Source organism: Xenopus tropicalis, chromosome 6 (assembly GCF_000004195.4).
Source record: "Xenopus tropicalis strain Nigerian chromosome 6, UCB_Xtro_10.0, whole genome shotgun sequence".
Classification (NCBI taxonomy): domain Eukaryota; kingdom Metazoa; phylum Chordata; class Amphibia; order Anura; family Pipidae; genus Xenopus; species Xenopus tropicalis.
In genome coordinates, this window is record NC_030682.2 from 18,571,159 (window position 1) to 18,584,371 (window position 13,213).

A 13,213-nucleotide genomic window follows, 5' to 3' on the forward strand; every position below is an offset into this window, starting at 1 on the left:
TTATTTCCGGTATGTGCCATTTAAGTCTATACAATCTGGAATAATACATTAGCAGCAACAACGAGAGACACTGATGGGCAAGCTTCAAATTCCTGTTTTGTTCTGGGAATTAAATATATGGCTGAACATCAGGCACTTATTGATTCAGGTATGGCTTTCAGGAAAAAGCATCAAAATAAAAAGGGGTTATTAACTGGTCCGCACCGTATGAGCTGCCTATGGAGCCTCTAGGCGGGGGAACTGTACATTCTATGGGGCAGGGATCTTCTTCTTCCTCGGCATAAATAGGTAGCACTACATAGATATATATACAAGTAGTGAGTCTTGGCCATGACACTACTTGGTTGCGCCTATTCAAGCAGGGGGGCCGGCGGCACTCAGTACACTGCATTGTAGGATATGAACCAATCAGCAGCTAGACAGACCTGATAGGGAACTGAAGCCTGTCTTTGCTTCAATGAATGCAGGGCTGCGATTTATTACTTACTGTGCTTCTGGCAGGGACCATTAGGACACGCCCACCCTTCATTTAAAACACAGACAGAGACCATAGCAAATCTATAGGGAGCTCCAATAAAGGGGCTGTTTTTAAAGATAATGTTCATTTTTAGCCCAGTGTCAAACCTGCGTCATATATTATTATTTATTGCCTACAAGACTGGGGGGGTCAGTTAAGCCAGCGTTTTTCAACCACTGTTGCATGGTGTGCCATAGGTGAAGACAAGACTCCCCCTGTCCCCTCTGGGACACCTTCCACTTCCTGGCTCCATGATGCCCGGAAATCGTCACTGCCTGTGACGTCATCCGGCATCGGATCCAGGAGGGCGGAGCAACCAGAGAGGAGAGGCAGCACTATCCTGCCCTGGCACAACCCGACCGGGGGGAGCAACTGCCCAGGCCCTGCCCCGACAGACCAGATCCACCAGGGGCCAGGCCCATGCACAGGCCCTACTCCCCACCGGAGGACAATCCCGGGACACCCCTGGATGCCGCAGCCTGACATGTAAGAAAGCAATTAATAATAATATATATATATATATATATATATATATATATAATATAAAATTTTTGTGTGTATAAAAAAAAAAAAAAAATCAGTGGGGGGGTGGGTTTGTGGAGAAAATGTCCCGGAAAATACTTTCTTTGTGTTTATTTGATTCCTATTCAAGAGAATTACTTTATATATAGTCAATATAGGCACAGAGTTAAATTTTTTAACATTTTCTAATGGTGGTGTGCCTCATGATTTTTTTCATGAAACAAGTGTGCCTTTGCCCAAAAAAGGTTGAAAAACACTGAGTTAAGCTATATGTCTCCTTAAAGGAACAGTAACACCAAAAAATGAAAATTCTTTAAAGTAATTCAAATATAATGTAGTGTTGCCCTGCACTGGTAAGAGAGCTGTGTGTTTGCTTTAGTAACACTACTGTAGTTTATATACATAAGCTGCTGTGTAGCCATGGGGGCAGTTATTCAAACTGAAAAAAGAGAAAAGGCACAGGTTACACAGCAGATAACAGATAAGTTCTGTTTAAAGGAACAGTAACTCCAAAAAATGAAAGAGCTTTAAAGTAATAAAAATATAATGCACTGTTGCCCTGCACTGGTAAAACTGGTGTGTTTGCTACAGTAACACTACTATAATTTATATAATAAGCTGCTTTGTAGCCCCGGGGGCAGCCATTCAAGCTGGAAAAAATGAGAAAAGGCACAGGTTACATAGCAGATAACAGATAAGTTCTGTAGAGTATAATAGTGTTTTATCTGTTATCTGCTATGTGCCTGTGCCTTTTCTCCTTTGAATGGCTGCCTCCATGGCTACATAGCAGCTTATTTATATAAATTATAGTAGACTTTCTGAAATAAACACACAACTTTTACCAGTGCAGGGCAGCAGCACATTATATTTTAGTTACTTTTATACACTTTCATTTTTTGGTGTTACTGTTCCTTTAATACAATGACAATCTACGCAGCTTACCTGTTCTCTGCTATGTATGCCTTTTCTCCTTTTTTCAGTTTGAATGGCTGCCCCCATGGCTACAGAGCAGCTCTGTTTATATATTCTATAGTTGCAAACACACAACTTTTACTAGTGCAGGGCAATAGTATAACAAAGTAATTATTATGTACTTTCATTTTTGGATGTTACTATTCCTTTAAAGAGCACCAGTACCAGCACTGTTCTACGTAATGGGAGGTGACATGAAGGTGATTTTGGAAACTTTTCATCCATCTCTGTGTGCATTGGTCTATCTTGCAGCAAAAAATATTGGTTCTGAAAGGACGCTAATAATAATCAACTGAAAAAGAAACAATTGTTTCTGGGCATTTATTTCAGGCTCTCTGAAATAAAAGGAAACAATCATTTGCACTCATCCCAATGATAATTATCTAACAGAACAGTCTGTACCAAATAATGAATATGACAAATGCAAATAAACAGACATTTCCTGGCAAGCCAACAATACTGTATATGCCATGGTCGATTATATGTTTAGCACTGAGCTACAGAGAAGAACAAAGTGTTTTAAAGTCATTCAAATATAATGTACTGTTGCCCTGGCAAATATGGTGTGTTTGCTTTAGAAACCATACTATTAGCTCTGGTACACGGGGAGATTAGGCACCCACGACAATTCTCCTTTGTTGCAGGCGACTAAGCTCCCCAATATGACATCCCGCCGGCGAAAATGTAAATCGGCGGTGGGATGGCATACGTGGCGGCGCGATTTGCGGAAATCAGCAAAGTTGCCTTGAGAGGAAACTTCCGCGATTTCCGCAAATTGTGCCGCCGCGTATGCCATTCCACCGGCGACTTACATTTTCGCCGGTGGGGTGGCATTTTGGGGAGATTAGTCGCCCGCGAACAGGGAGATTTATTGCGGGCGACTAATCTCCCCATGTGCCAGAGCCCTAAAAGTTGTGCTTTTGCTTCAAAAAGACTCTTAGGGCTCTAGCATACAGGGAGATTAGTCGCCTGCGACAAAACTCCCTGTTCGCGGGCGACTAATCTCCCCGAGTTGCCATGACCCGCCATCCCGCCGGCGAACATGTAAGTCGCCGGCGGGATGGCACACGCGGCGGCGCGATTTCCCGAAATCGCCAAAAAAGACTCGCGAGTCTTTTTCGGTGATTTGTGCGAAATCGCGCCGCCGTGTCTGCCATCCCGCCGGCGACTTACATGTTCGGCGGTGGGATGGCGGGTCATGGCAACTCGGGGAGATTAGTCGCCATCTCCCCGTGTGCCAGAGCCCTTACAGTTTATATAAACAAACTGCTGTGTAGTCATGGGGGCAGCCATTCATGACTACTATAGATCCATATACCGTATATACTCGAGTATAAGCCGATCCGAATATAAGCCGAGGTTCCTAATTTTACCTTAGAAAACTGGAAAAACAGTATAAGTATAAGTCTAGGGTGGGAAATGCAGCCGCTACTGCTAAGTTTCAATAATCAAAATAAAAACCAGTAAATTACATAAATTGAGGCATCAGTGGGGTATAGGTGTTTAAATATTTATTTAAAAGAAAAACCGTAAACTAGCTCTGTGAGTGGAGAAGAGGGTCAAACAATATGAGTACTACCCCACGCTCATTGCACATTGGCAAACTGGCAGCAGACCCGGTCCCGGAGGACACTTAAGGGGAAGTAAGTATTGTGACTGGGAGTGGGCGCAGGGCACTGGGAGGGTTTGGTTGCAGGTGGCCTAATTTGCACACAAAGGACAGAGGGTGCTAGTCTGGAGGGACCCATGGCACCCGACTCAAGTATAAGCCAAGGGTTACTTTTTCAGCACATTTTGGGTGCTGAAAAACTAGGCTTATACTCGAGTATATACAGTAATCTATAGTAGGGTTTCTGAAGCAAACACAATGTTTATCAGTGCAGGGCAACAGTACATTATATTTTAATTACTTTTATTTTTGGTGTTACTGTTCCTTTTAAGGTGGCCACTAGATCTTAGTACAAGGTACTGTTTTATTATTACAGAGAAAAGGGAATCATTTAACCATTAAATAAACCCAATAGGGCTGTTCTGCCCCCAATAAGGGGTAATTATATCTTAGTTGGGATCAAGTACAGGTACTGTTTTATTATTACAGAGAAAAGGGAATCATTTAACCATAAAATAAACCCAATAGGGCTGTTCTGCCCCAATAAGGGGTAATTATATCTTAGTTGGGATCAAGTAAAGGTACGGTTTTATTATTACAAAGAAAAAGGAAATCTTTTTAAAAAAATTTGAATTATTTGATTAAAAGGGGGTCTATGGGAGATGGTCTTTCCATAATTCGAACTTTCTGGATAATAGGTGTCCAGATAAGGGGTCCCATACCTGTACTGTAATTCTAACACAGTAAAGGCCAGATAAGCAACAATCAGAGGTTAGTGAAAGGAAAGTCTACATAACGTTTTCTCTGGCGCACAGGCGAACTTAAAGAGGTGGAACACTGTATGCGGTAGAGAATTCCAGAGCTGGCACGGAGATATTTGTGTTCATAAGGGAGAGGGGAGACAGGTCAGAAGAAGTGAACAACTGCATGGATGAGATCTAGGGTGGAGCTGCCCAGGGAACAGCATTGAAGGTTACCCTTACAGAGTCATTGCTCCTCCACTTTAGCCCCACAGGGAACCACAAAGCTGTACTTTCCATCCTACAGCCTATAACTTGCTCTACATATTTGATCCAACCACAAACACATTGTAAACTAACAGTAAGGTTGCTCTAAGTCCACAATTCTAAGCTATGCGTGAATACTAAATCCTCCAACAAAACCAAACAGAATCTAAACCCAAATCTACCCATTTTGTTAATGGGAGCAAAATCCAAAAAGAAAAAGTCATCTTGATTTGTCTAGTTCTTACATGACTTTATTTGAATTCTGGATTACTAGGGCAACTTGAACACATAGCTGGTACACCCACCCAAGGTACCGGTTTTGCATGGGTGACCTGGCGGAGGACTGGCAAGGAGAGATGGGGTGGCTTAGCCAGACCAGTCCCATCCTGCAGGTCAATTCAACGTGTGCTGCTTGCCCTCCAGGTATTCCATGCCACTCAGCAAACCCCTGGCCCAGCTTATTTAAAGAAATACCGTCATGGGAAAACATATTTTTTCAAATGCACAAGTTAATAGAGTTTCTCCAGCACAATGCTGCATTGTAATATGTTTTTCAAAAACACAAACTGATTTTTTTTATATTTACTTTTGAAATGTCACATGGGGCTAGCCATATTCTTCATTTCCCAGGGTGCCACAGCCATGTGACCTGTGCTCTGATAAACTTTAGTCACACTTTACTGCAAGTTGGTGTGATATCCCCCCCCTCCCAGCAGCCGATCAGTAGAACAATGGGAAGGGAGCAAGATAGCAGCTCCCAGTAGGTATCAGAATAGCACTCAATAGTAAGAAATCCAAGTCCGGCTTGGGACTCCCCCAGTTACATGGGAGTAGGAGAAACAATAGGTTAGCTGAAAGCAGTTCTAATGTGTAGCGCTGGCTGAAAGCTCAGACTCAGGCACAATGCACTGAGATGGCGCCTACGCACCTATATTACAGCTACAAATACATTTGTTGGTTCAAGAATAACACTTTATTTTATATTAATATTAATGGCAGAGTGAATTATTTGCTATATAAGCAGTGTTATATAGAAATTAAAAGTATACCATAACAATTCATGACAGTATCCCTATAAGAATAGTGGGTGAGGTTCATTTTCTAACATTGCTGCTAAACTGGTTGCTATGGGTAACTGGACTGGTACAATACAGTACCTATAATTGTCTTTTCCTGTATTGCTGGTCCTTTTTATAATTCTTACGTCATTCAGAAAAATGATCAGTCTGGTATTTTTCTATATTTTATATAGAGGTATGGTAAAGGTTATTCAGAATGCTTGGGACCTGGGATTTTCCGGATAAGGGATCTTTCTGTAATTTAGAGCTACATACCTGCAGTCTACTTAAAAATCATTTAAACATTAATTAAACATAATAGGACTGTTTTGCCTCCAATAAGGATTCGTTAGAGCTTAGTTACCCTCAAGTTCACGGTTCTGTTTTATTACTGCAAAATTGTAGGATATGTCCAACAACTCACGCCAAAGGTAGAGCTGAGCCCTCAGCTAGTGGAGTGGATCTCACCATTTTTTTGAAGAGTAGGCACTCAATGAGCAAATCTTCAGGCAGAATTCTTCATTAAAATTAGTTTTATTGGAGTACCATAATTGCCTATAGGTAATTATGGTACTCCAATAACAGTCATTTTTTTTTTATTATAGAGAAAAAATAAATCATTTTTAAAAATTATAATTAATTGCTTTTAATGGAGCCTATGGGAAATGAGCTTCCATAATTCGGAACTTTCTGTGTAATGGGTTTCTGGATAACAGATCCCATACCTGTATTTAAATTCTATGAGAAAGAGATACATTTGAGTCACAGAGAAAAGGGGATTACACTGTCAAACTATATTTTGATCTATAAATTTCCTGGCTCGGGAACAAGGACATGGGGTCTAAGTGAACAATTAGAGTTGTTTAAATGCTAACAGCTGCCCTGCACAGGATGTATGACTGCCATAAATACCCGTGTCCTCCAACATACGGCGCAAGTACAAGATCCCTTTCAGAGAACTCTCTGCGAGGAAAAACACAGGCTGGGATGGTTGGCATTGTTGGCACCTAATTTGGAAGGGAGATACTCCATTTATCACATGCACAAGCATCTAAGCACGGCTGCCTGGCTCTGCACATGTACTAACAGATAACAAGGGTAAGGAAAGGGTGGGAAATATTTGAGAGTACAGATAGGTGGGTATGGGTCTGTGTGTGTGCCTTGGGGTTTGATTGGAAGGGTTGAACCTGATGGACTTAACAAGGTAACTATTTAATAAGCGCTAAACTGTGTAATATATCCTTTGTCATTTTAAATTAGGTTCCCTCGCACAAGAGTGCCCTTTGGTAATGGGGACCATGGTAAATCCCCTACCCTAAAACAGTTCCAGTCAGTGTTGGACTGGGCTGCCGGGGTAGCGGAAAAAAACCCGGTGGGCCCCAGCAGCCTACATCCGATCCCCTGAATGCTTTTAGGAGCGCTCAGGGGAGGGGGTCAGAGGGTGTTGGGGGCCTCTGTGGGGAGGGGGAGGTAAAGGCATTGGGGGCCATTGGGGGGTGCAGGGGCCCCTGAGGCAGAAGCCCCGGTGGGTTCTGCCCCCCCCCCAGTCCAACCCTGTTTCCAGAGGGTAACATGATCCTAGAATTGTGATTTCCCATCCCTTTGTTGCTTAGTGGGTTCTCTAGTTACGATTTGGCACAGCACCTGTCTGGATTAAGACAAAGATACATTAAAAGGCCAAACTAACACGCAAAATGAAAACAGAGCGCCAGCCTTTAGACTAAAATAAAGAATGCATGACGGAGTGTGTTCAATAAAAGAGCCTGGGGATCTGGACTGTGGCCAAGTTGTTATCTTCACTGCTTCATTTGTAACTCAAGATTTCCAGACACAGGGACACATTTGCATGACTGCCACGGTCCACATCAGCCAATCAGCTTTGATCAGTCTCCTGCTGCTAAAGTACTGAAAACAAATGTCTGTTTGGTAACTGTGCATCCCACTCACTGTACTACAAACCTGCAAGTCTCACTGCATAGACTGGAGAACTACAGCGGTGCATGGGCCGGCCCAAAACCTGCAGCTCAGGTGGGTTGGGTGCTTACTTTTTACCTTTGGGTTGGGTGGTGGGCAGTGTTTGATACTATATACAATTGTGCCAGTCTCGCTCCCTCTGGGGACCTTCAGGTTGTGTACAGACAGGTATATAATTGCAGGGTGTCAGTCTGTGGCTGCTCAACAGTTTCTGCAACCCCAGAAGGCTAGGAGAAAACTAAATGGCAAATTGCAGGGCAACTTAATGTTGTTTCTAAGGGTGAAGAAACACGGAGCTACTAGTAGCAGCTACTTGCCACGGCTACTAAACACCAGAAAATCCCCTGCCATAGACAATACTGAGAATTGCTTCTGCTAAAACACACATAGAGACAATTACCAGTAAATTACCAGCATTGTCTATTTCTGTAGCTGTGACAAGTAGCTGCTACTAGTAGCTCTGTGTGTCTTCACCTTTAAAGGAACTCCTTGGGATATGAAAATGGTTTTAGAGAGGGAGCAGCCCATCCCAAACAGACTGGCACTCACGGAGCATTCCACCAAGCAGCACTGGGAAGGGGAGCACTGACTGACAGCTAGGTCTTGGGAAACAATGCGCAGCAGCTGTGACCGTGACTGCACTATCCCATAACCTAGATGCAATGGCTGCAGAGGTAGCAACGTTCTACTTTTAAGGTCACTGCTGTTCAGAAGTGAAGTTAGGGTGAAGACACACAGAGCTACTAGTAGCAGCTCTGTGTGTCTTCACCCTTAAAAGGGGTGACATGAAAAAAGTAAAAAAAAAAAAAAAATACTTTGAGTGCCAATATTTATTGACTGGAAGAGTAATGCAAACTATACTGCACATAGACCCACCGCACTGCAGCAGAGCAGGGCAGTTAAAGGTTAAGGGGCCCCTATGATGAAGGGGAATACTCTCCCCGCTCCTAGTTTCCATCAGTGCAGGGCCCAGGCAAGCTTTCCCTTAATTCCACCCCACTAAAAACCCAGACAGAGCTGAGAGTGCAGGGAAATTGTTGCCACCATGCTGTCTGGTTCATTTAAGGTGAAACGGACATGTTCCTGGACTCGACAGTGCTTTCCTCAGCTTATACAGCCCTGGGTGGCTAGCCAAATGCACAGGTTAACAGATGAACATTAAAGGGGAATATATCCTGTTTATTAAAACAGGGTATGGATGGATGAACTTTGTGTCTGGCTGTTTCTACTGCATTCCGGCTCTGGTGACCTTTGTGTTGTGAATGTTCTATACGTTCTGATAACAAGTTAGTCTTGCCTTGTAAACAGCCTGTTGCTTGGATAGGCTATAGTGTGCACCCAACCCAATGCAAAAGGTATTTACAAAGAACAAGCAATAACAATAGGCACACACCCCAGTGAAATGCTCCAAAAATGTATGAATGGCATTCTACTACAGCAGTGCTGTCCAACTGGCGGCCCGCGGGCCGCATGCGGCCCGCGACCCCCCTCTGTGTGGCCCCCCACCTGTCTGGCTGCTTTGATGGCTTACTCTTGTGTAAGCTTTAAATGGTATCAGTACTGTGATTAACTGGCCCCCTGCATGGTTCTCACCTCAGATTCAGGCTGTAATCAGGCTGTATTGTTTAAATATGTAATGCCCTGTGTTTTTCACACCTTTTAATACCTGCATTGTTCAACCCCTGCAGTATTCACACCTCAGGCTCAGGCTGTAATCACCCCCATTGTTCCCTTGTTCACACCTCAGGAGCAGTAGAAACCCACAAATAAACCCTGCACACTACAAAAAGAACATATACTGAGGTGGTACTGCAATTAAAACATTTTTTAATATATAGTTTTTGTGCAGACTGTAGGAGCAGTGCCAGCATTGTGTCACTGTAGGCTGCCTGTGTGTGCCATACACACAGGCAGCATAGGGCAAGCAGAGTATGGCACACACAGGCAGGGTAGGGAAGGCAGAGTATGGCACACACAGGCAGAGTAGGGCAGGCAGAGTATGGCACACACAGGCCAAGTTTGGCACAAACCAGCCAAGAATGGCACACACAGTGAATGTATGGCACACGCAGGCAGGGTAGGGAAGGCAGAATATGGCACACAGGCAGGGTAGGGCAGGCAGAGTATGGCACACACAGGCCAAGTATGGCACAAACCAGCCAAGAATGGCACACACAGTGAAAGTATGGCACGCAGGCAGGGTAGGGCAGGCAGAGTATGGCACATACAGGCAGGGTAGGGAAGGCAGAGTATGGCACACACAAAGGCAGGGTAGGGCAGGCAGAGTATGGCACACAGGCAGGGTAGGGAAGGCAGAGTATGGCACACACAAAGGCAGGGTAGGGAAGGCAGAGTATGGCACACACACAGGCATGGTAGGGAAGGCAGAGTGTGGCAGGTTTTTGCTGTACTACAACCATTAATATGGGTATGGTCATGTGATAACATGGGTGTGGTTTCAAGTGGGTGCGGTTTTAAAAAGGGGAGTGGTCAAAACTGGCTTCCATTATCGGCCCTCCACCACGTAGGTCGGAAAAATTCCGGCCCTCGGTACAACAGAAGTTGGACAGCACTGTACTACAGTATTTGTAATTTACAACTAATATTGGACCCATCAGAAGTGCAAGTGCATTTCTGCAGCGTGTTGAAACCAAGATTTCTTGTATTCATTACTTTCCATTTATGTGCTTCCCAAATTTCAGAAGTTTGTGGGAGGTGGCATTGAGTGGTTTTGGTTTCAGCCCTGCATGCCATCAGCAGAAAGGTGGCCATCCCTGCCTAGATATCATCATATTACTGAGGAGTGGCTGCAGGATTACATTGGCCTGCCAGAGTTCCAGAGGATCTTCTACTGGGCCCAGGCATGGACGTTGCCCATCAGACCTTTCTTTAATCCAACACAGGCCTATATGAGACATTTACCTGTCTACAAACTTTTTTAAATGTGGGTCCTCAAAGTCAGGTTCTCTTGTGGGCCCTATGATATATACGATTTACATATAAGACTACAAGGTATTAGTTGGGAGCCCATTAGAAATATATTCATTGCCACTATCATTGTACTGTTCTAATGACTATAGAACTTTTGTTGGAGACCCACCCAATCCCCATAATAGCCCATATCCATGCCTTCATATATAAAAACAATATCTGTTCATGTTTGGGCAGCTTCAGCACAAATCAGTGCTACAAGGCAGAGACAATAGTTTCCAAAGGTGTTGGCCATGGGGATTTGTCTGGCTGGGGGGGAAAAATCATCTTGATGCCTACAAGAGTAGGCAGGGTTGGAAGTGATGTGTTACAGTTATGCCAGGTAATTGTGCACAAATTTTGTGTCCAGCTCACACAATCGACTCGAACCACTTCTTCATAAACACAAAGGATAACTATGCCATGATCACAATAAAATAGAAAAGGTATCTGGGGTAGTAGTTTTAGAAGATCTGCTTTCTACATATAATGCCACCCCACACAGCTGATTTTGCCCCCAGCCCTACCACCTCTAAGGATGACCCAGACAGCTGTCATTTGCATTCCTTTATGTCAGCAGCACTTGCACTGATCGATGGAAGCCAAATGTCCATCACTAGAGCACCAAGAACGAGCTGCTCACTGAGGTTCTGCTGTACACGTAGCAGAGTTTCCAGCGAGGGTCCGGAAGGCCTGACTCAGTGCAGAGGAATGACTTTATAAAATCCCCGCTATACTTAAACCGTCAGTGCTGGAGGAGTCTCAGCATTCTTCCCGAAGAACGTTCTCACATGGGATCATTCTACAGACGTTTAACAATCTACTGTTCTTCTTGCCAAAAGTTCTCACTACGTGGCCATTTTACTTAAAGCAGCATTGCTCACTACATGACAATCTATTAGTAGGATTCTTTATACAGCATCAACATGTTTCATTTCTCACTGGCCCTGGGAGCTTGCCATCTAAGGTCCCTATCATATTCGCATGCAATATGGTCAATTTTATCAGGAGCCAATGAAACTGGTTTTTGGAGTGTGGGAGGAAACCCACACAAGCACAGGGAAACCATACAATCTCCTTGCAGAGAGTGCCTTGGCTTATTTCACTTTTTGTTCAGCAGCTATTTGGTTGCTAGGGCCCAAATTACCTTATCGACCAGGGAGCAGTTTGAATGGGAGGATGGTAAATAAATAGCAGAGGATCTGAATAGAAAAACAAGTTATAAAAATAATATAATAACAATAAAAATAAAACTGTAGCCTCACTGAGCAATAGTTTTTTTGGTTGCTGGGGTCAGTGACCCCCATTTGAAAGCTGCAAAGAGTTAGAAGAAAAATAGACCAAAAAATATAAGAAATAGACCAATTGAAATGTTGCTTAGAATAGGCAGTTCTGTAACATACTAACAGTTAACTTAGTTTGGTTAAAGGGGTGGTTCACCTCTAAGTGATCATACCTTGTTAAACACCAAAATTACCAACTGAAATCTGACTGGCACGGCTCCATGTGATCCAATCTTTAGCCTCAAGATCAGCTTTTTTGTAGATCTGACCAACAACCGTAAAGCACTACAATACAAACTTACAAAGCACAATCAGTATATAGCACCCCTTTAAGCTGGCCATACACAAAGCTTGATATGATATTCGGAACATGTATAGTGGCCCACTGATTATGACCAATAGATCCTTTGTCTTTTTTTTTACTTCTTCCTGGTGCAATCGTTCAGTCCGTCGGCCTGAGTAGCCCCCCTATATGGTATCCATCTGTCCAGCCCTTGGGCCAATAGGTCAAATACAGACAAGAACCTCTGTGTAAATGTCCGCCTTTAGATCCATCACCAGCAAGTGCAGAAATTACATTGTACTAGGGCTGGGAGATATACCGTTTAATACCGAATACCGGTGTTTTTTTTTTTTTTAAACTATATTCATTTTTCAGATACCGCAATACCGGGATGTCAGGGTACTCACCCGTGTGGGCCGGTCTCGTGCACCTCCTTGCGTGCGTCCCGTTGTCCGCGGGACGTTTCGCACGTGCGTCCAGGTGCGCATGCGTCAAAGCGCACATACATGTCAAAGCGTGCACGTCCACGACGCGCTGTCGGCGCTGGTTCTGCGCATGCGTGGGGGGTATTTAAAGCTATCAAACACCTCCTCCTGTGCTATGTTGTCTGCGGCCTTGCCTGGGAAACTAAGCCTGCCTGATTTACCTTACGACTTTCTGTTGCCGATCCTTCGCTTGCCTGACTCAATACTTTCAATACTGCAGTAATTATTCTCTAATTTATTTGGAAAATGGGTTAACACCTAATCATGCATGGAAAGAAAAATACTGTCAAATTTGAAAAATACCGTGATATAAATTTTTGGTCATACCGCCCAGCTCTACATTGTACCACTCAACAAATGAACAATGGCACACACTGAAGCAATATATGTATAACTAAGGGGCTATCATAAAGTAGCCCAGGCTTCTGTTAACCCATGGCATTCATTGCATTCACTGTTCTACCTGGAGATGGCTGAAATATGCCAATCACTGACTGGTTGCTATGGGTTACTACCCATGGGAAATTAGTCCA

The 13,213-nt window shown here is 43.7% G+C and overlaps 1 protein-coding gene across 3 annotated transcripts in view; it reads right to left on the bottom strand.

Moving 5' to 3' along the window:
* Window positions 1-13,213, bottom strand: part of esyt2 (extended synaptotagmin-like protein 2) — an 80,007-nt gene that overhangs the window by 51,838 nt on the left and 14,956 nt on the right. The gene's annotated exons all lie outside the window — the stretch shown is intronic.